Here is a 24,485-nt window from a genome sequence, read left to right as displayed (position 1 = left end):
GATGCAAGAGGCTTAGGGAAACCAACAAGAACCCTGATGTTAGGAATCTTGAGGCAACAAAAACATGTTTAATACAAGCCAAGGGGCCTCCTGCGAGAGCAAAAAGTTCTGCTCATCACAGGCAGATGAAAAGACGGCTTCCTGACTTACATAATAGACACTCAGAGGATATGAACTTTGACTTGTGTATTTGATAAAGCAGCAGTAGGCTTTCTCAATAATGATTATTTACAGGATCAAGTTTTAAAAAAGCTTCCTGTTTTTTATTTGGTTGGCTTTTTCATAAGAGTCTAGCGCTTTGGATGAAGAGCTCTCCATGAATGCCTAGTTCTATAAAATAAAAAGAAAGAGCAAAGTGTGAAGTGCAGTGAGTTCTATTTTATGTGATTTTTCAGTGAAGAATAAGGATGGCATGTTGAACTGGAAAGGTGGTGTTTTCCCGTGATACACCTGTTTTCATGGAAATCCATTTTAATAGATTCCTGAGACAGAAAACTACGCTTGGAACTCACACCCTTAAAACTTCCAAGAATTTACAAACTTATGGCAGATTCTATCTCTCATTTAAAGTTTATAGTTGCCACAAATTGAAATGATCAGGGTGCTGTATAATATTCAACGTAGAAAATAGCCTGAATTAGCAGAAAATTGTACTATTTGATGAGTTTTAAGCTTCACAAAGTTTATTACATTTTAAAAATTTCTTACATATTGTTATTATTTCTTTTAAAATATGAACTTAAATACCTTTAAAAATATATTAGCATTAGCATAAGCAAAACACGTTTTGTTGTTAGAAATTCAGCAATAAAATAATGTGATAACAATCACTTCATTAAGGAAAAGAGATTAAAAACATCAAAAAGATGGATGAAAATGGAAGTTTCTTCTTATTGCCATCATCCTAAATGGGATTTCTGCAGTTTTTCTAACTGCATAATATAGATTTAGCCAATTTTTCTGAGCCACCTTCATGTGACATAGTTGAGGGTTGAGAGTAGAGGTAAGAAACAGAGAACTCAATCAGAGAGCTTGCATCTTCTTGCCATCTTTCAGTTTATTAAACATAACTCAGAAGTTTCCAGGTGTGTTAGAAGCACGTTTTGAAAGAAAAATCAGCCCATGTCTGCTAAGTCTCCTATCCTGTCTGTCCAAGTAAGTAGAACGATCATATTATTGGCAGCACCTCAATTTTCTCAACTTTTTCTAAAGTGACAAATGTGCTAAATATCATGGGTATTCCTTATGCTTGATTTCTCACATTTTACATCTTTAAGGTCTGTATTCCTGGTGCAAATACAATGAAATATCACTGCAGTAAAGCAAAATGTTTCACTGTGCACACTGACTGTTCAAGAAACCAAACCAGAAACCAGAAATTTCAAGGCAGTAAAACAATTTGGGATGAGCATTCTATTCAACTGAGTGGTATGCTTCTATTTCAGAGAGCAACTCCTAAATTGAGTGCCTTGCACAGAGATGGCACAGCAGTAACAAATTGTAGAATGATTTTTTTTTTATATATATACACTTGGAAATTACAAAGTAGAACCAAGATGTGCTGGAAAACCAGCTCTATGAGGGAAAGAAAAGAAAAGAAAAAAAAAGGCAAAAAACTCTGGTTTGTAGTGTTTTCCTCTTTTGGTGGTATAAATACTTGCCCTATGGCCCATTTTAATACCAATTACCATTTTAATGTGTTTCACAGCACAGAGGTGGGAAAAGAGGGGCACAATGTTCTCTTACAGGCTGGTACAGGCTGGCTCCAGTCCCCTACTGGTTAAGTCCCCTAGATTTGCATTCATTTGATTTGGCAAAAGAAAATCATGCCACCGACTTCCTGTAGGTTAATTAGCTGACTTCATTTTGACGTGGACTTTTCACGGCAATACAAGAGACCCCGGTTTGATTCCTAGGTCAGGAAGATCCACTGGAGAACGGATAGGCTACCCATTCCAGTATCTTGGGCTTCCCTTGTAGCTTATCTGGTAAAGAATCCACCTGCAATGTGGGAGACCTGGGTTTGATCCCTGTGTTGGGAAAATCCCCTGGAGAAGGGAAGGGCTACCCACTCCAGTATTCTAGCCTAGAGAATTCCCAGAGTCGGACACAGCTGAGCGACTTACACTCTAACTTTCACTTTTCACAATGATGACAAAATGTTACTTTTTCCCAGGTAGGCTACTTGTACGAAAAAAAGTTGTAAGAATATCTCCCCAGGAGTTCCCATGCTTTTGAAAGCAGATAAAAACCAAGGAAGACCTTGAAGATTTTCCTGAAGTTGAAAAAGAAATCTCTTTAACTAGGGCCACCTACTTTGGGGCCTGGGCACTGTTAAGCATGCCATGAAGAATTCTTATTCTTAGCCACTCTAAGCTCAAAAACTGAATAGGAAAGCTTTAGGCAAAGTGCTCTTTAGTAGCATGGTATATTAACTCTTAGAATTTATAAAATCCTTCCAGTCCCCCATGTTGCTGAACTATTTTTGAAGTCAAGAAATTTAGTGCACAGAAATGCAGGAAAAAACTAAAGAATTCTTGAGGATAGTTTACGATTAAAACAATTATTCATTTTAGAACTCTTATGGGTCAAACTCTGAGCTAGAAAGTCTCACTTATTTTATATTTGTATTTAATTTGTGTGTTTACTCTTTAGGGTAAAAGCAGAAATTCTTTCATTTAATGAAGATGGAAAAGGGCATCTCTAGAGTTATTAAAAAATATTTTACTAACTATAACAATCTGTTAAATATCTACTATGCCCTAGACAATTCTCATTTACCATTGTAGTTAATAATCAACAATATTTCTATTTTATAGATGGAATAAACGTGACTGTGGCTGAGTGTTATGCATGAGGTCATGAACTAATAAAGAGGAAAAACTGGATCACAAGTCAGTGTTTCTTTGGATTTGTTGCTTTACATGTGTTAATTCAGGCAGTCCACAAATGTTTATTGAGCACCCACTAAGATTCAGCCATTCTTCTTGGCTTCAGGGCTATAGCAGAGAACTACACCAATACAAATTTCAGCTCTCACCAATCCACATTTTAGTTGGCAGAGAAAATCAACAAACAAACAGAATAGTATTAAATCAATGCTATGTTGGATGGTAACAAGTTATATAGAAAAATACAAAGTAGGGAAGGAACAGATAATATAGATATGGGAGTGCATTGAAATTTTAAACCAATAATCAGAGAAGGCATCACTAAGAAGGTGAGAAAAATTAGATTGTGAGAGGCCTTAGATGTGCAAATATCTGAGTTCCAAGATGAAACACATGTAGAGGACTTCAAGTGAGCAGACTTAGCACATTGGAGGAGCATCAAGGTTTATAGGCAGCTAATCAGAAGCAAGCTTGGGAGAAAGGGATGGGAGTTGAGGTCCTAGGCATGGGAGGTATGGAGGAAGATGCTCAATTCCTTTGACTTCTGTGATGAGTATAGACTGAAGGGAGGAGCAGGTGAGAGAAAAGAGAACAATGAACAGGCTGCTGCAATAATCCATGTGAAGAATAGTAATCTCTTGTGCCACGACAGTAGAGATGCAACTGATAAGAACTGGTTGGATTCTGAATATACTTTGAGTAGACATAATCTGTGGAATGATTAGAAGTAGACTGTGAGTGGAAGTGAGATTTTCTGAATAAAGAGAAGCTTCCCTTTACAGTGATGGCGAGGGTTATAGAAGGAGAGATTGAGGGTAGATAAAGAGGTTTGGGAAGATAAAGAACGTGTTTTTTCAATGTGGTGAGATGGAAGAGATGCAAGAATACAGAAAATCATTTAAAGTATAAGTCACAATAAAGCTAATCTATATAAAAGCGCTATCAATGTTAGTTAGGTTTTTGCCTTCACTCTAGTCTCAACTAGGTGATATAATTATGTTAAGACTAAGATTTAAAGACTGGTTATAATAGAATTGGTGGACTGTAGACAAGAAAAGGAAGAGTTCTTAAACTTGGATTAAAAAAAAAAATCAGAAGCGTCTGTTTTGTACTTGTTAGGCCAGGTTTCATAGGAGAGAAGAGTCAAAAGAGATAAAGAAATAGGTATGGGTTTGGTTCTGCTGAAGTCATTTTTAAATGTTCATACATGTATATCTACTTTTCTCGGATTCTTCTTCCTTATAAATTGCTACAAAATGTTGTGGATAGTTCCAGTCTTGTAAGTTTGTCGGTTTTCCTTGTTGGTTATTTATTTTATATGTGGTGGTTTAGGCTCTTAGTCATGTCTGACTTTTGCAACCACATGGACTGCAGCCCACCAGACTCCTCTGCCCATGGAATTTCCCAGGCAAGAATATTGGAGTGGGTTGCCATTTCCTATTCCAGGGGATCTTCCCAACCCAGGGATAGAACTCATGTCTCCTGCATTGGCAGACAGATTCTTCACCACTACACCTGGGAAGGACATTTCATGTATAGCAGTGTGTATATGTTAATCTAAATCTCCCACTTTATCTTTAATCCCCTCTTTCCCCTTTGGTAACCATGTTTGTTTTCTATGTCTGTGGGTGTATTTTTATTTTGTATATGAGTTTATTTGTATTTTTTTTTAGATTCCACATACGTGATATCATGTTGTCTTTGTCTTACTTCACTTAATATGATAATCTCTAGGTCCATTCATGTTACTACAAATGTCATTATTTTGTTCTTTTTAGTGACTAGTATTCAGTTGTTCAGTTCAGTTCAGTTGCTCAGTCCTGTCTGACTCTTTGTGGCCCCATGGAGTACAGCACACCAGGCTTCCCTGCCCATCACCAACTCCCAGAGTTTATTCAAACTCATGTCCATTGAGTCGGTGATGCCATCCACTGACCAATATTCCATTATATAAATATACCCCATCTTTTTTTATCTACTCATCTGTCATGGATATGTAGGTTGCTTCCATGTCTTGGCTATTGTAAATAGTGTTGTAGTGAACATTAGGGCACATGTATCTTTTTGGATGATGAGTTTCTCCGGATATATGCCCAGGAGTGGAATTGCAGAATCATATGGTAGCTCTATTTTTACTTTTATAAGGAAACTCCACATAGTTTTCCCTAGTGGCTGTACCAATCATTTTGCTGCATACATGAAACATCACAACTATGCTTCAATTAAAAAACATTTTTTAAAATGTCTATAGCATTGTTAAGAACAAAACCTGAGGAATCTGGGTGACTGAAAGAGTAACTGACCTTGGACCTGAGCCATGCTGCTCTGGGAGTCCAGAGGCTGGTATCACATGCAGAGTTTGGGAGGCAGTGACTCTCTTTCCTGAGACGCAAGGGCAGTGTTGTCAACTGAAGGAGTTAAAGAGCCATCAGAACAAGATTGTTGTGCCTCAAAGTCACATACTTAGGGGGTCCACTACCATGTGGAGGCTGTAACACAGGATCTAGACCAAGAAGACAGAATGAGTTATTTCCTGAGCAATGTGAGATGTCCTAGACATTTCCAGGAATAAGTGAACATTTTCAGAAAGAAAGTGAGCCTTGGACTCTGAAAGTGAAAGTAAGTCAGTCATGTCCGACTCTTTGTGACCCCATGGACTATAGTCCATGGAATTCTCCAGGCCAGGATTCTGGAGTGGATAGCTGTTCCCTTCTCCAGGGGATCTTCCCAACCCAGGGATCGAACCTAGGTCTCCCCCATTGCAGGTGAATTCTTTACCAGGTGAGTCACCTGGACTCTGAACAAGTTAGAAAGTATCTCATCTAGCCGTTAATGAGGCTTATTTTCCCTCTCTGGTTGAAGATGCCAAAGATTATTCTTGTGATGTGTTGTATAGGATAGCCATTTCTCCAAGCAGTCCTGGTGTGCTGAATGGTGGCCTGCCCATCTGGAGGCAATAGGGACCTTTGTGGGCACTTTGAAAGCTAAATCTGATAGGATGATGTGCACGCTCAATCATTCAGTATTGTCTCATTCTTTGTGACCCCAAGAACCATAACCCACCAGGCTCCTCTGTCTATGGAATTCTTAGGCAAGAATACTGGAGTTGGTTGTCATTTCTTTCTCCAGGGATTCTTCTCGACCCAAGGATTGAACCCATGTCTCTTGCATTGTCTGGTGGAGTCTTTACCACCTGGGAAGAAGCCCTAAATCCAGTATCCCTTCTCTGTCCTAAGCCTGCTCCTTGTATGCCATGTGGTAGCTTTCTCATGCTTTAGGGCTTTAGTTGGTTGCCATTTATTTCCTGAGATGTCATTCCCCATCCCCCTGTTTTTATACTCATGATTGACCCTAAGATGATGCAGTTTCTCCAGCTCTGATTTTACTTACTCTTCCTGAAAAAAAAAAAAAAAGAAAAAAGATGCTACCATCTGACCTTGCCTTACCCAAGTGGCATACTACTTGAGTTTAGTGTGTTGGACTACTGCCATGCAAGCTGCTTTAGTTCTTCTCAGAGCTGATTTTCCATGAGTAGAGACTGTTGGCAGCTGGCTGTTGAAACAGATGCCCTGCCTGTTGGGAGTATTTCCTTGGGTTCACTTCTACAGCTTAGCTGAGCAGTGAGTGCCAGGCATGGATCAGCATACTTTCCCTGGGAGCGGGGCCACCCTAGCTTCTACTAAGTGCCCCGAGACCTGAGCAGTCAAGGTTTTGCTGCTTTTCGGCGAAGGCAGACCAACGCTACACTTTTCTCATAACTGCTTTTAACTCATACGTGGTTCCTTTTTCCTGAAGTGTCTTCTCCCCACTTCTGCCTGAGAATCCAGCCTTTTCCTCAGTACTAGGGTTACTATCATCTTTATGAAGCGTCTTCTAATTCTTGTCTATTACATGTGAATTCCTGGAATTGCCACTGCATTACAGTGGCCATGTCAGATCATATCCTAAATACACTTGTTGTTGTTGTTGTCCAGTCACTAAAGCGAAAAGTGAAAGTACTAGCTTCTCACTTATGTCCAGTTCTTTGGGACGCTATGGACTGTAGCCCACCAGGCTCCTCTGTACATGGGATTCTCTAGGCAAGAATACTGGAGTGGGTTGCCATTTCCTTTTCAGAGGATCTTCCTGACCCATGGATTGAACCCAAGCTTCCTGAATTGCAGGCAGATTCTTTACCATCTGAGCTACCAGGGAAGCCCATTCAGTTGTTAAGCCATGTCCAACTCTTCATGCCACGCTTCCCTATCCTTCACTATTTCCCAGAGTTTGCTTAGATTCATGTCCATTGAGTTGATGATGCCATCCAACCATCTAATTCTCTGTCACCCCCTTCTCTTCCTGCATTCAATCTTTCCCAAGATCAGGGTCTTGTCCAATGAGCTGGCTTTACATAAGGTGGCGAAACTATTGAGGCTTCAGCTTCAGCATCAGTCCTTCCAATGAATATTTAGGATTGGTTTCCTTTAAGATTGACTGGTTTGATCCCTTTGGTACCCAAGTGACTCTCAAGAGTCTTTCCCAACACCATAGTTCAAAAACATCAATTCTTTGGCTCTCATCCTTCTTTACTGCCCAGCTCTCACATCCATACATGACTGGAAAAACCATAGCTTTGACAATAATTCATATGTATTTGTGTATATGTTATTTATCTTCTCCTTGAAGGTAAGTTCCTTCAATAAGGCTTGAATAGTAAGCATCCCTTAGCTGTCCAAACTCTGAAAATCACTAATGGAACTGAGAAATTTAATGAGGCTCATAGAGCAGGAGCTGGGGGTATATTAGGAAAGGCCAAAGAAAGATTTTTTCTGTAGACAACCAGCTTCAGTTATAATAGAGATTTAAATTAATTTTGATAACATACATTCATTTACAGTGCTAGAGTTCAAGGCTGCAAATTTTATCATGAATCGCCAGGGAAAAATCAACAAGATGAGAAAGAGCTGGTAAATACTAGTAGGCTGTTAAGATTATCAGCTTGACTTCTTTTATTTGGAAGAGAGAGGTAGGGGTGCTGGGAGTATATTTATAAGACTGCCTTAGACTATAAGACAAGGTCTGTGGCCAAAGACAAAAGCTTTTCAATTTGTACTTTGATAATTTTGATAATACATCTTATAATTAGTCACAGAAACCCTTCCCCCTTTTTCTTTAAATTGACTAGAATGAGACAAAATAAAACTAAAAAAATAGAATCCAGGTTTTGTTTCTAGCTACAAACACAACAAAATAATTTCTAAAACAAACTATGTCTAAATGTTGGACAAAACATCATAATTTTCTGGCCTTGGAGACAGTGAAATCAATAAAACAAATATTTGATTTGGGTGATTTTTCATAGATCACTTGAAAAAATAACACATGTATTTATTAAAGTCTATGAACCCTGAAAATAATTTCCTTTCAGCTATAATAAACTTAAAGATTCTTTGAGACACACACACACATATCTATATACAGTTGTAGTATCTTCAGTGGTAAGAAACCAAGCTCCTTTCAGCATAAGACATAAGAATGAATTAAAAAAAAAAAAGCAAACAAACAAACAAAAAATAAACTCTATTGAATTATCCCCCCCCCCCCCAAAAAAAAAAGAATGAATTCAGTGGCCTTTCAGTTGAAACTGCTAGGACTTATAAATTATGAGAGCAATATTCAGTACTCCTTTCCTAACAAATCTTCATCCTTTACTAGTCAGGTATTCTTTATTCTGAAGCTTTTCACCTCATACGAATGCTATCGTCTGCCCTAAAAAATAGACAAAAACACTAAAATTCTGGCAACTAATCGTAAGAAATTGAAGCTCTTCAGAGTGTAACTATGACCTGACACGATACTCCACGCATCATTGTATACAGGAGGGGAGAGGGGGACACACATTACTTATGCCACATTTTACACAACTTCATTTAATCTGCAAGATGAGTTTTTAATTTAAGAATATTTTCCTTCCTTCCTCTTACTCCTTCACTCTCTCTTTTTCTTTCTTCCCTCCCATTCTTTCTTTCTTTTCATCAATTTTCTTCTGTAAAGTGCTCACATAAAATAAAAGTCAAATCTTATTGAAGTGCAATTATAAAAATGTCTAATTTCCCCATCATTGGGAAATTGGGAGTCCTAGCTCCAAATCCCCATCATTGTATATATTATTTGTCTATTTCTGTTAAATAGTCTTGTCCCTATTTTGAAGAAGTAACTGCTACTCAGAAAGTGTAACTTGGCCACACCATGATTTAAATCCTGGCTCCTTATTGCCAAACCTGTGGCAAGCATCCCAGTGTGTGTGTATTTCCATCCCTTTCACATTCGATAGACAAAGACATATTCTCTTGTCTGGTTTGGTAACATGCTAGGGACTCTACTTGATCACTCATTCCATTGCTCATCCATATATTCATAGTACCACTTACTGGATAATAAATCTGAGTAGGAATGAGAAGAATAAAGGACATAAAAAGAGGAAACAGGAGTTATAGTGGTTGAGAAAAGGGAATAACCTTGGCAAAGATAAAGGGATTGAATTTTAATGAGGAAAGAAGGAGCTGAGTCTGGATTAAAATAAATTCCCGTCCTAAACTACGTGCTCGTAAGCACTGTGCAGTGTGTCTCACCCCTGAGGTGCTATCCGATTGGTATGTTCCCCTGAAGGTTTTCATTACTAAAGTATCTTTATTGCTCAGACCCTCCAGAGTCACAATCACTAGAGGGGGAAAGCAAGTTAATACAAGTTAAGTACCACACGCTATGCCAGACATCAGATTCAAAGTTAAAGCAGATGAAATCTCTGACTTTGTGGTGTCCAAGTTCAGTAATGGGGAGCCCTCCATGGCACTTGTCTGTGAGGTTTCACGACAGCTTCCCTAGACTGTGAAAGAGTTTCAGCTACAGTACTTAAGTAGACATCTAAAATATAGACTGTCTTCCTCTCTTTGTCCTTATCTCCTTATTCCATTCCTGCCTTCTTTTCATCTTCATTCCACTGGGTTCAGAGCTTGAACCAATTCTAGTGCCTTTAAAGTATAGATACCACAGGGCCAATAGAAGGAGAATGTCTGCCTGGGAAACATCAGGAAACAATCCCATCCGTCTTCTTTCCTGACCCTGGCCACTCTTCAGAAGCTTTGAGTGAGTTCCCAGGCTCACACATGATTCTCTTGAGTCAGTCTGCCTTTGGAGATGTTCTTTTAACCAATTCAAAAATATGTCTCCAGCCTAAAAGATCACACATAATATTTCATTTTTGAGCCTGGGCCAACCTTTTCAAAACCAAATACTGAATTTTGACTTCATTTTCCAATATATAGTGACATTTATCTTGAATATGAATTCATTTAACAAACATTTTTTCTAGAAGCGTAGAGTGGTGCTGTTCTGTTGTTCTCAGCCATGTCCAACTCTTTGAGACCTCCATGGACAGTAGGCTATGCTACAGCTTCTCCATCCATGGAATTGTCCAGGCAAGAATGGTGGAGCAGGTTGCCATTTCCTACTCCAGGGGACCTTCCCGACCAAGGGATTGAACCCGCACCTCTTGCATTGGCAGGTGGATTCGTTACCACTGCACTGCCTGGGGAGCAGAATTAATATCAATCAGTAATTAAAACTGGTAGTTCTGAAATTCAGATCTAGGGCTGTCATTTATTTTATGAACTTGGCCAAGTCATTTAACTTATCTGAACCTCAAGTTTCTGGAAAAAAAAAAAACTCAAAATTTTCTTTGTTGAAATGGTGCTAATAATACATCCCTTGCATGGTTATTATGAGCATTAAATAAAACAATATTAGATAAAAGCCTTCACTGATAGCTTTGTGTCAAGTCTTAGTTGTGGGTTGTAAGAAAATATCACACTCACCAGTATGGTCATGTTATGGCTTGTGAAGCCCAAATCAGTTACATATGGGGGCAGATACACTGTGTGCATGACATGACCGGTGAACAACAGAAAACTAACATGGTCAAATGAGTCTGTGCTAATTAAACTACTGTGGATCCCAGGCAATATGTCCAGAGTCTGCTTTTAGGTAGACAGTTGTCTAACTACTTGACTGATGCTTTGGTGCCATAGTGTTAATGTAATACTCAGGCAATCCATTATGTGTTAGGGAAAAAAAAAAAAAAAAAAAACAAATTGGAGTGAGGAGAGGAGAGAATTGAAGAAAGAGAGCCTAAAAACTTTTTGAAGACTCCCGTATGCAAATAGCAGTCGACTTAAGGGTTCCCAGGGTAAAGTTATAATTGCCTTTCTCGTTTTGCATCCATATGTCTGTCAGAAATTTGAGCTGTCACATACTGAAATTGCTAGTGTGACATCTTCATAGTTTCAAACTGGCTCTAGCCTAAAACAGCTCCAGCAATTCTGGGGTTACCACCTTTGCTCCACTGCCTCATCTCTCTGGAAGCTTAAGAGAATCTGTGTGCTCCATAGTGGATACATCTCGAGTGTGATTTAATGTGTGTGTGTATCAGCCAACATTTGGCACGCATAGAAAAACCCAATCAGCTTCGTCTCCATTTTGAACCATGATAAGAACCTGGCAAAGAGCATCAGATAGGCAGAAGAGAGTCCAGTTCATTATAGAGAGTAAAAGCCAAAGCTGCTTCCTCTTCACAGTGGAAAAAGACACCAGACATTCAAGAAATGGATTAGAAAAGTCAGAAAACTCCCTTTATTCTGTAGAGGAGGCACAGTTGAATCAGTTTAAGGGTGTTATATTTAATTTTAAAATGTCATTATTATTTCACATGGAAGAATTACTCATCGAAATGGAATTTCTTTTAAATTCCTCTGTTTTAGAAGCTACGCCCCCAGGGAAAATGAGTATATTCATGAGTGGGCTATGAAGGTATAAAGCACATTTCATATCATAAAAATCTCTGTCTGTTACAAAGTGAAATAGCTTAGAATTGTGGGAAAGTTTGAGAATATTAAGATCACTGATGCTTTGATCATGGTAGCCAGCGTCCACTTTAGATTCTAAAAGGCAAGAAGCCAAAATACTAGATTTGGGTGTATTTTGGTGAGACTAATTTTTAGAGGATCTGTTGAAAACTGAATCAGACTGAGATGTTATTCTGAAGTCAGAATGCCAGCCTAACAGGTTTATGTTGTGTGACTTCAGACTATTTCTTTTTAACCTTTCTGGAATCCAGTAATAGGAACTATCTACCAAATGGTGGTAGTGAGAGAACATGATTCATACAGCATTGTTCTGATTGTATAAAGTAACCATATGAAATATTTAGTTTGATGCTTGCTGTATAATAAGCTTTCAGTAAATATCAGCTAGTGGCAAAGTGCTAGGAGTAGTAATCTGAATATGAAAAACAGGCAAACAAATGAAACCAACAAGTAGTAAAATCAAGGGAATATCTTAAAGCTCCAGATCTCCAAATCATATCTGATCTTAATATGTAGATTTTTTTTATCCCATTGTGATTCTTGTATTTGTCCTTTCTGAAAAAAGAAAATGATCATGAGATTTTCTTAAATATGGTTTTCAGTTCAGTTTACTCACTCAGTCGTGTCTGACTCCTAGGGGCACGCCAGGCCCCCCTGTCCATCATCAACTTCCAGAGTCCACCCAAACCCATGTCCATTGAGTTGGTGATGCCATCCAACCATCTCTTCCTCTGTCATCCCTTTCTTCTCCTGTCCTCAATCTTTCTCAGCAGCACAGTCTTTTCAAATGAATTGACTTTTCGCATTAGGTGGCCAAACTACTGGAGTTTCACCTTCAACATCAGTCCTTCCAATGAACACCCAGGACTTATCTCCTTTAGGATGGACAGGTTGGATCTCTGTGCAGTCCAAGGGACTCTCAAGAGTCTTCTCCAACACCACAGTTCAAAAGCATCAATTCTTCTGCACTCAGCTTTCTTTACAGTCCAACTCTCACATCCATACATGACCACTGGAAAAACCATAGCCTTGAGTAGATGGACCTTTGTTGACAAAGTAATATCTCTACTTTTCAACATGCTGTCTAGGTTTGCATAACTTTTCTCCCAAGGAGAAAGCGTCTTATAATTTCATGGCTTCAATCACCATCTGCAGTGATTTTGGAGCCCAGAAAAATAAAGTCAGCTACTGTTTCCCCATCTATTTCCCATGAAGTGATGGGACTGGATGCCATGATCTTAGTTTTCTGAATGTTGAGCCTTAAGCCAACATTTTCACTCTCCTCTTTCACTTTCATCAAGAGGCTCTTTAGTTCCTGTTCACTTTCTGCCATAATGGCAGTGTTATCTGCATATCTGAGGTTATTGATATTTCTCCCAGCAATCTTGATTCCAGCTTCTACTTCCTCCAGCCCAGCGTTTCTCATGATGTACTCTGCATATAAGTTAAATAAGCAGGGTGAAAATATACAACCTTGACATACTCCTTTTCCTAATTGGAACCAGTCTGGGATTTGATTTAGGTCATAACTGAATGGTGTAGTGGTTTTCTCCACTTTCTTAAATTTCAGTCTGAATTTGGCAATAAGGAGTTCCTGATCTGAGCCACAGTCAGCTCCTAGTCTTGTTTTTGCTGACTGTAGAGAGCTTCTCCATCTTTGGCTGCAAAGACTATAATCAATCTGATTTTGGTGTTGACCATCTAGTGATGTCCATGTGTAGAGTCTTCTCTTGTGTTGTTGGAAGAAGGTGTTTGCTATGACCAGTGCATTCTCTTGGCAGAACTCTATTAGCCTTTGCCTTGCTTCATTCCATACTCAAAGGCCAAATTTGCCTGTTACTCCATGTGTTTCTTGACATGCTACTTTTGCATTCCAGTCCCCTATAATGAAAAGGACACCTTCTTTGGGTGTTTCTAGAAGGTCTTGTAGGTCTTCAAAGAACTGTTCAACTTCAGCTTCTTCAGTGTTACTGGTTGGGGCATAGACTTGGATTACTGTGATATTGAGTGGTTTGCCTTGGAAACGAACAGAGATCATTCTGTCGTTTTTGAGATTGCATCCAAGTACTGCATTTCAGACTCTTTTGTTGACCATGATGGCTACTCCATTTCTTCTAAGGGATTCCTGCCCACAGTAGCAGATATAATGGTCATCTCAGTTAAATTCTCCCATTCCAGTCCATCTTAGTTCGCTGATTCCTAGAATGTCGATGTTCACTCTTGCCATCTCCTGTTGGACCACTCCCAATTTGCTTTGACTCATGGACCTGACATTCCAGGTTCCTATGCAATGTTGCTCTTTACAGCATCAGACCTTGCTTCTATCACCAGTTCCGTCCACAACTGGGTGTTGTTTTTGCTTTGGCTGCCCCCCTTCATTCTTTCTGGAGTTATTTATCCACTGATCACAAATATAAGAACAGAGCTCTCCTGATAGCTGAGTTGATAAAGAATCCACCTGAAATGCAGGAGACCCTGGTTCGACTCCTGGGTGGTCTACAAGATCTGCTGGAGAAGGGATAGGCTACCCACTCTAGTATTCTTGTGCTTCCTTTGTGGCTCAGCTAGTAAAGAATCTGCCTGCAACATGGGAGATTTTGGTTTGATCCCTGAGTTAGGAAGATCCCCTGGAGAAGCAAAAGGCTACACACTCCAGCATTCTGGCCTGGAAAATTCTATAGACTGTATAGTCTATGAAGTCACAGAGTCTGCAGCAACTGAGTGACTTTCAGTTTCACTTTCAAATATAAAAACTTTTCTAAGACCACATCATAAATTTCACAGTGTCTACAACCAGAAGTTGAAAAAAATAAAGGATAATAAATTATGCTTCAAAATGTTACATGAGTGGTATTGGTGATTTCAGTGTTGAGGAAACATTTAGGAGGGAAGACCTAATTTGATATCTGAGGTAGGGGTTTCTTTCTTGGTTCAGAGGGTAAAGAATCCATTTGAATCAGTTCTAATGAGGTGGATGAAACTAGAGCCTATTATACAGAGTGAAGTAAGCCAGAAAGAAAAACACCAATACAGCATACTAACACATATATATGGAATTTAGAAAGATGGTAACGATAACCCTGTATGTGAGATAGCAAAAGAGACACAGATGTATAAAACAGTCTTTTGGACTCTGTGGGAGAGAGGGAGGGTGGGATGATTTGGGGGAATGGCATTGAAACATGTATAATATCATATAAGAAACAAATCGCCAGTCCGGGTTCGACGTATAATACAGGATGCTTGGGGGCTGGTGCACTGGGATGACCCAGAGGGATGGTATGGGGAGGGAGGTGGGAGGGGGATTCAGGATTGGCAACATATGTACACCCGTGGTGGATTCATGTTGATGTATGGCAAAACCAATACAATATTGTAAAGTAAAAAATAAATAAATAAAAATACTTCTGTTAAAAAAAAAAAATAGAATCTGACTCCTATGCAGGAGACCTGGGTTCGATACCTGGGTTTGGAAGATCCTCTGGAGAAGGAAATGAAAACCCGCTTCAGTATCTTGCCTGGAGAATGGAGAGAGGAGCCTGGTGGGCTCTAGTCCACTAGGTTCACAAAGAGTCTAACACAACTGAGCAACTTACAGTACACTATATTCCCACCAAATATATTAACTAAGTGTCTAAATATGTTCTATTTCTATCTATATATCTCAAAGAATAGTGTTATAGGCTCTATAGTCACATAAACAAAGGTGTTTGTATTAAACAGAGTTAAAGGTAATTGTTATTGTACTATTGTAGTTTGGTAGCTAAATCAAATCCAAGTCTTTTTGGACCCCATGGAATATAGCCCGCCAGGTTCCTCTGTCCATGAGATTTCCCAGGCAATACTGGAGTGGGTTTCAGTTTCCTTCTCTAGGGGATCTTCCTGACCACAGAATCAAACCTGTGTCTGTGCACTGCAGGCAGATTATTTATGCAATCTGAGAGCCGTTGAGACATCTGGGAAGCCCCAAACTGCTGTGAGCACTAGATCAATGAGAAGGATCCATAAGGTCAATTCCATTCTGTTTGCATGTGCATGGGAAATCTGTGCTCTGTGAAATACCCGTCCTGTTTTCGGAGCTCTGGGTGGAGACATGGGTAAGGGACCTAGCAAGTAGGAACATGCGACATTGCAGGAATCCATTCTTGTCACCAGAAAATGACACGAGTGACAAGCACACGTCCTTGAGTGCCTAGCATGTTCTTCTTCATGATAGTTATTTCAACAGACCAACACGTATCTTAGTTTGGAGAAAGGAATTGGAATTAGGCAGAATATGCACAAAGATACCTAGATGGTATAAGTCACGTTATATGAAAAATTCAGCCTGGGCATTTACGGGATATGTGGACAAGGGCATCAGAGCCTTTTTCCATAAGCATTTGCTTGACATTTGCTTACACATTAGCTAGTAGGCCTTTTAAAATAGTGTTTTTGCGAGAAAAAAGAATAGCTACTCAAAGAGTTTTCTTTTTAGTAGAGTGAATTGTCAACAATCAATAACAACATTTGAATGACTAATTGTTATTATCAGCAAGCTGAAATCAGAACCAAATTTTACACTGTCTTATAAAATCAACTTTTAAAAAATTTCCTAAAGTTAATAACAAAGGAGACAGATGGTTTAATTATAACTTGCTAAAGCATATATGTTAGTCAAAAGATGAGTGATGTTTTTGTTTGTATTTTTACCAAAGCAGGCCAAAGTTTATTTAGAGAATACATGAAATAAAAGTGTAATTTCATAATGACACCAGCAAATACATTTTTTTCTACTTTATATAAGCAAACAAGTATAAGAAAAATGAGCATTGCATTTACTTAAGACTTAAATTTTCAAAATCCATCAGACTCACTGGAGATCTCTCAAAGTTGTCCAAGGATCATCTGACTTCTGATTAGAGCTAGATTTTTTTTTTTTCTTACTAGAGATCAAGAAAATAGCAATAGAAATATGGCAGCCTTGCAAAGATCTCTGAAATAGTCACGTCTACTTCCTACAGTTTTTCAGTTAAGTCATCAATGTGTTGCTGAAAATACGTGAATTTAGCACTTAAAAATCACCATAGTACATCTACAAGAACTGACTACTATCATTGACTCAGTGATAAAGAATCCACCTATCAATGCAGGATATGTGGGAGACACGGGTTCGATCTCTGGGTCGGGAAGATCCCCTGGAGGAGAAATGGCCATCCAATCTAGTATTCTTGCCTGGAGAATCCCATGAAGAGAGGAGCCTGGTGGGCTACAGTCCATAGGGTCTCAAAGAGTAGGACACAACTGAGCAGGCATGCACACTTCACTGTGTGGTAGGTAGTACTGTTGCCTCTAATTTATATATTAGGAAAAGCAAGCATGGTTAGGGCTCCCCTGGTCATTCAGATGGTAAAGAATCCACCTGCAATGTAGGAGACCTGGGTTTGACCCTTGGGTTGGGACGATCCCCTGGAGGAGGGCATGGCAACCCACTCCAGTAGTCTTGCCTGGAAAATCCCCATGGACAGAGGAGCCTGGCGGCCTACAGTCCATAGGGTCTCAAAGAGTCAGACATGACTGAGTGACTGAACGCAAGCATGATTAAGTGATGTTCCTATGGTTCTTTTACCCTAAAAAAGGCTGAATTAGGTCTTGATCCCTGCTCTTTGATCTCTACATCCTATAATCTCTGCTAACATCATGCAATGTCTTTTATACGATTATGATAAAGCTAGAACTCAGTTTCAAATAACTATTTCAATTATAAAATGTTGCATTCACTAGAGAGCTTTATAATTTTCAAGTGTCATTATGCACATTAAAAGATTTGATACTCAAATCAGCCTGGATAGGTTGGGAACCTCTGTTTTACATGTAAGAAAATTAAGACACAGTAGGACCCCAAATGCTCCTAATGATCAATTTGGGACATCATTACAAAAGTACATGACTCTGTGTCCACAGTTGCTGCCTTGGCTTGAAATAGAACTGAAGCCTTTCTATAGGAGGAATAGTTGACCAGAGGGATGAAATTCTGAAAAACAGTTTGAATTTAGAGAAAGATTTCTTCATGTTTGAGTTTCTTAATATCTAAGTGCTCAAATGGCAGCATAGAGGCAGAGAAGGAATTTTACTTTCTTGATTATATATTCTCCCTAGGGAGGCAATCACAGGCTGACTTTCATCAATCATAAACACAGAAGGGCAGATTCTTCTTCATTTGCCATCTTGAAGCAGGTTTTAGGATTAGAGTGCCACATCCTCTCTAGGAAAATGCAGCTCACGATATAGTTTTTTCCCCCTGCGGAGTTTTACCAGAGTTTTATTCCTTAAAGCAAAATCCTTTAAAAAGTATATTTTACAAAATGAGACATACTTAATACTTCATTTCCAAAATCAGACACACAGTTTCATAATGGTTGATAAACACACACTACAGACATTCAGCTATCAACTCCCTTAGTTTCCAATATTGAAAATCATCAGTTGTCTTTTAATATCAAGCTATTTCCTCTACTACTTCATTTAATTAATGCTATCTCTCTCCTCCTTCTCTCTTTCCCTCTTTCCCTCCTTCCTTCTCTTCCTCTCTCTGGAAATAGCTCTCTCCTTTGTTGTTATTCAGTCACTAAGTTGTATCTGACTCTTTGTAATCCCATGAACTGTAGCACACAAGGCTTCTCTGTCCTCCACTATCTCCTGGAGTTTGCTCAAATTCATGTTCATTGAGTCAGTGATACCATCCAGCCATCTCATCCTCTGTCACCCCTTTCTCCTTCTGCCCTCAATCTTCCCCAGCATCAGAGTCTTTTCCAGTGAATCAACTCTTCACATCAGGTGGCCAAAGTATTGGAGCTTTCACTTCAGCCTCAGTCCTCCAAATGAACATTCAGGGTTGATTCTCTTTAGGATTAACTGGTTTGATCTCCTTGCAATCCAAGAGACTCTCAAGAGTTTTCTCCAGAACCACAAATCTAAAGCATCAATTCTTCAGCACTCAGCCTTCTTTATAATCCAACTCTCACATCCATACATGACTATTGGAAAAACCATAGCTTTGACTATCTGGACCTTTGTTGGTCCTTAGTGGTTTCTCCTAAAGGAAAATATATTCCTCTTGTCATTCTGTGTTATTATGAGAATTCCTCTTAGGATAAATGTAACCCTGAAAAGACCCAGATGCTAGGAAAGATTGAAGGCAGGAGGAGAAGGGGACAACAGAGGATGAGATGGTTGGATGGCATCACCAACTCAATGGAGATGAGTTTACATAAACTCCGGGAGTTGATGATGGACAAGGACACCTGACATGCTATGGTCCATGGGGTTGCAAAGAATCAGACACAACTGAGTGACTGGACTGAACTGGACCCCATGGGGTGATGCCTACATCTACATTTGTTGAGAAATTTTAAGACCCATCCAAGAACATGGTACATGAAAAAGTAGAGCTCATGGTTTAAATAAAATAGAAAACCATGAGTTACCTGGGAAATGAATGATTAAGAAATAAAGTGGTGTCAGATCTAGAAAACTGAAATAAAAACAGTGGAGATGTGGAACTAAGAAAGCAGGGGAAAGCAGTCTTGTTACATGAAGAAGAAAGTATGTTTGGTTTATCTTTTGCAAATTGAGGGGATGTATCACTCCTGCTGATGTGGCTCTTGAAAGGAGAGCATCTTGCTGGGTTAGGGTAGAAGGAGCATTCTCCTGAAAATGTTGTGGGTTAAAAGTGATCCCAAATTGCTCTCATTTAAATAGAATGTACACGGCACAACCAAGGTAGATACAGGAGAAGGGATTAGCATATCTGGATACTGCTGGCAATCAGGACTATGTGTGAAGACTAACGAGAGTCAGACAAAACTTTTGGAGCTAGATGTTAAAGGTGAACAAGTCTTAGCACTTCTTTCTTATCTAATGCTTGGTGCCTGATATAGTGACTAAAGGTGTGTAGGTGTAGTCGCTCAGTTGTGTCCGACTCTTGTGACCCCGTGGACTGTAGCCTACCAGGCTTCTCCATCCATGGAATTCTCCAGGCAAGAATACTGGAGTGGGTTACCATTACCTTCTCCAGGGGATCTTCCCGACCCAGGGATCGAACCTGGGTCTCCTGCATTGGAGGCAGACGCTTTAACCTCTGAGCCACCAGGGAAGAAGAAGAACAAAAAGGACTACGCAGAACTCGACCAAGCGGAGACATTCATTCATTCATTCATTCATTTATTAAATGTTTATTAAAAATCTATGATATAGGAAGCACATTATAGTTACTCAGGGTGCTATGGTCAACAACACTAATATAATTACCCTTGATTTATGTGAACACAAATATAAATAAGAATCAAAGGAATACATAGTATTTTGACATCAATAAATGGATTCTAATGAGTGATGACTGAATATTATTTTACATTTCAACAAATTTTTGATGGTTTCAGAAATTTGTTGGGTTAGACAGTAATATATGACCTTAAAAACCTTGTATTAGAATAGAAAAACACTGGACTTGAAATTAAAACACTTCACTTCAAATGTGAAGATCATTTATCCAGCTATATGGTTTGTAGATATAATCACTAATATGCATCTCATGACTTCAATCTAGTGCTTTTCCTACTGTGCTCATATTTCTCAGGAACACAGGAAACATTATACCCAACAAGGGTCCAAAGTCCTGCACACCAGGCAAATTTATTCTTCACTAGGCAGGAATCTTTGGGTCTGACCAAAGCAATCAGCCTCACTTTTTGACACAGAGTTGATGTCTGTGAATCTTGTTGGCACATTAGAGAGCCAAACTGAAGACCCGGAAGTGTCAAAGGAAAAGCCATTTGGAATACACCCAGACTGATTTTGCATCACTGAACTACTTCTCAAGTTACCAGAGTTATTTGGTGGGGGTGGGAGGCAGCGGGCAGGGGCAAGGATTCTGAAAATACAGTTCATTACCAAATTTGGACTTTTTGCCTTGACCGTAAACTGCTACAGACTACAAAGAAAAAAAAAATGTACTGTCTTCATATGTTCTTTTTAGTCCAGTTGGGCTTAGTGATGGGAAAATAAATCAACTGGAGTCTAATGTAAACATACTAAGGCAGCTTCTTCTTAACCAAGTTTTACAAGCCTCTTCGTATCATTAAAGTAACTCTAGATCAAACAAATATCTTACAGTGATTGCAGAATAGCAATATGGAAACTGTATGATCATAGAACATGTTTCTAACTTTATGCTCAGAAATGGGATGCATTGACCAAACATGGTATTAGCCAGCTTTCTGTTTATTTTTGAATGGATGAATGAATTTATATTTGAATATTCAAGTGGCTTTTGATATACTGACACACAGAGAAACAATACCTTCTCTACCAAAAGATATTCTGTATACAATCAGGCAATATTGGAAACAAATTTAAATAAATTTTAAATTTCATAAAGTCTTTCACCATTTGAAGCAGCTGTGTTTAATTTGTTAGTTTCTACAATATAGAGAGCTTTGATAGATTATTTTTCATATTCTCTGTTGGGGTAGGAGGAGGATACCAAAACTATCATTAAAAAGTAGAACCTCTCATGTGGAAATGCATTCCCATGTGGTTCCTGGGCAGAATTTCAAGGGGAGAAATGGGAGCTCCTGTGGTGAAGAGGTAACACTTGTGTGGCATCATAAAGTGTATAAGAGTATCGCTTGTGTGGTATTATGCAATGATAACAGTTGTGTGGCTCAGCTTGCTATCCACAGCCCAGGACATTGTTAGAATAGGCTAGCACCTCAGTGGGTTTTCTTGAGTATGTGGTGTGTTCATGTAGCCTCTGATGAGCAGAAGAAATTAATTTTGTTACTCATGATCAAAGCTTTGGTGCGTAGTACCACTGCAAATGAAGATGGTGAATTCCAAAATAATATTACTTTATGGATCATAGGAGTTATTTGGACATTCTAAATTTCCATTAGAATTGAAGGAACTGGCAAGAATATAAGTGCAAACCAAGAAATTTATTGTTATGGCTGCATAATTAAGAAAAATTAGGCCAAAGATATTTGCTGTTGCTGGAAAATCATCAAGAAGATCATTTAAAGTTAAAATAGAGACTGTGGTTTACATGCCTCAGCATTTTCTGAACTGTCTTTCCCTGTAACTACTATTCTATGAAATGTCAATAGATGCTTTCTTGAAGAAAAGGTTAAGATGTTACCCCCCAAAAATTTTTTTAGGTCAGGAAATGTTACTACCTGTTAGTTAAATACTGTCTATAAATATTTTAACTGATAAACCTTTCTGAATCTCTAGTAGACCACAGAGTATATTCAACAATGAAATCCTTTATCTTTTGTTTCTTTTCTATTGTTCTTAACATTGGACAGAATCCATGCTCCTTAGAAGACAATTTGGAAAAACTGGTGTCTATGATGCCAATAAAGTTTGTTAATTTTGTTAATTCAGTAAAAGTGTTTGTCCAAAATGATCTGATTTGATTCAATGGCTATAACTGGTAGCCCAGTATAGACACTGCCTGAATATATCCTGTATTCCTTCAAAGGGGACAGGCTTCTGTTTAAATTCTTCAAAAATCATTTCAAATGTGTGATATTACCACTGCTTATTAGGAACATTTTCTAATATATGCCAGGTCCCATTTTAAGGTGTTTCACATATACTAACTACATTATTTTTGAAAAGTTTTTAAAAGTTTTCATTGATTCAACAACACTTTAAGATAGACACAATTATTATCACTACTTTATGGATGAGAAAATGGAAACAAAATAAATTTGTGTGACTTTTACAATGCTAATATAATATGAATATAAACATACCAAGTCATTTATTTTCAGTTTAGTGACTGTCCTCTCCAACTCATTTTATAAATGAGGAAACATAGATTTATCTCTTCTTAGCTAACTGGTTCCAAACTGGGAAAGGAGTACATCAAGGCTGTATATTGTCACCCTGCTTATTTAACTTATATGCAGAGTATATCTTGAGACATGCTGGGCTGGATGAAGCACAAGATGGAATCAAAATTTCCAGGAGAAATATCAATAACCTCAGATATGCAGATGACACCACCCTTGTGGCAGAAAGTGAAAAAGAACTAAAAAGCCTTTTGATGAAAGTGAAAGAGGAGAGTAAAAAAAGGTGACTTAAAGCTCAACATTCAGAAAACTAAGATCATGGCATCTGGCCGCATCACTTCATGGCAAATAGATGGGGAAACAATGGAAACAGTGACAGACTTTATTTTTTGGGGGGCTCCATAATCACTGCAGATGGTGACTGCAGCCATGAAATTAAAAGACGCTTGCTCCTTGGAAGAAAAGCTATGACCAAGCTGGAAGCATAGTAAGAAGCAGAGACATTACTTTGCCAACAAAGGTCCATCTAGTCAAGGCTATGGTTTTTCCAGTGGTCATGTATGGATGTGAGAGTTGGACTATAAAGAAGGCTGAACACCGAAGAATTGATGCTTTTGAACTATGGTGTTGGAGAAGACTCTTGAGAGTCCTTTGGACTGCAGGGAATTCCAACTAGGCCATCCTAAAGGAAATCAGTCCTGAATATTCATTGGAAGGACTGATGCTGAAGCTGAATCTCCAATACTTTTGCCACCTGACGCGAATAAATGACTCATTTGAAAAGACCCTGATGCTGGGAAAGATTGAAGGCAGGAGGAGAAGGGGACAACAGAGGATGAGATGGTTGGATAGCATCACCTACTCAATGGACATGAGTTTGAGTAAGCTCTGGGAGTTGGTGATGGACAGGGAAGCCTGGCATGCTGCAGTCCATGAGGTCGCAAAGAGTCAGACATGGCTGAGCTACTGAACTGAACTGAGCTAACAAGATCCTGGCAGATCTTAAAACAGACTATAAAGCTCCTACATCCAGAATATTGTGCCACAAAATAAATGTCCATAAAATAAACTCAACACACTTAGAGATCATACTTAAAGATTGGGTAAAGAAAAAATGTGAATGGTAGATATGTGTATGGATTTTTTTAATGTGAGTTTTAACAGTAGATCTTACCCAAATTGAGTTTATTATTTTTATTATATGATTATTGAAATACTTGTTTAAAATACTCACTGTCAGGATTCACTATCTGTAATAAAATTATTCATTAGCTAAGTACATTTAAAATGCTCTAAGATATAGATATTATCTTTACTCTATTTTACAAAAATGAAAAAAAAAAAAAGAAATGGAGCTAAGTCCTCTGCCCAAAGCTTCTTATTTAGAAAGCAATGGAGCTAGAGCTTAAACCCAATGCTCTTCTTACTCTGATTATTGCTTCCTTTAGCATAAAGTTGAACCACTATGAGATTGCATTAATTCATTCAGATGATCCTCTAAAGTATGATTCTAGGAACTGAAATAGTTACAGTGAAGAATAGATGTTTCCTCTATGCTCGGAAACTTTCCAGAAACGTGAAATGGAATGTGATCTCCTCCCCTACTGATCTTTTTTAGTCTCTTTTCTTTCATGGCCAAGAGACAAGTCTAGCTGTTCTAGGCATGGACTACATATATTATGGGGCAAAAGGCAGAAGACTGGATTCACTGGAACTGGTCGTATATCTGTTCTTGTGATTCTTATAGAATCTTTTGTATAAAAGTCTGTTCTTATATCTTATTGTCACATTCATTGTCATTATGGACCATACATTTTGCTATAGTTGCTTATATATAATTATAAAGAAATAGAACT

The 24,485-nt window shown here is 38.6% G+C and overlaps 1 non-coding gene across 1 annotated transcript; it reads right to left on the bottom strand.

Moving 5' to 3' along the window:
• Positions 1-19,853: 19,853 nt before the first annotated feature.
• TRNAW-CCA (transfer RNA tryptophan (anticodon CCA)) lies at positions 19,854-19,925 on the bottom strand. Its single transcript has one exon. It is a non-coding gene; the product is annotated as a tRNA-Trp (tRNA).
• Positions 19,926-24,485: the final 4,560 nt, after the last annotated feature.

This window comes from Ovis canadensis, chromosome 15, assembly GCF_042477335.2.
Source record: "Ovis canadensis isolate MfBH-ARS-UI-01 breed Bighorn chromosome 15, ARS-UI_OviCan_v2, whole genome shotgun sequence".
In the NCBI taxonomy this organism is placed as follows: Eukaryota; Metazoa; Chordata; class Mammalia; order Artiodactyla; family Bovidae; genus Ovis; species Ovis canadensis.
Note: the sequence above shows the minus strand (reverse complement) of the source record. Positions and strands in the feature narration are given on the sequence as shown.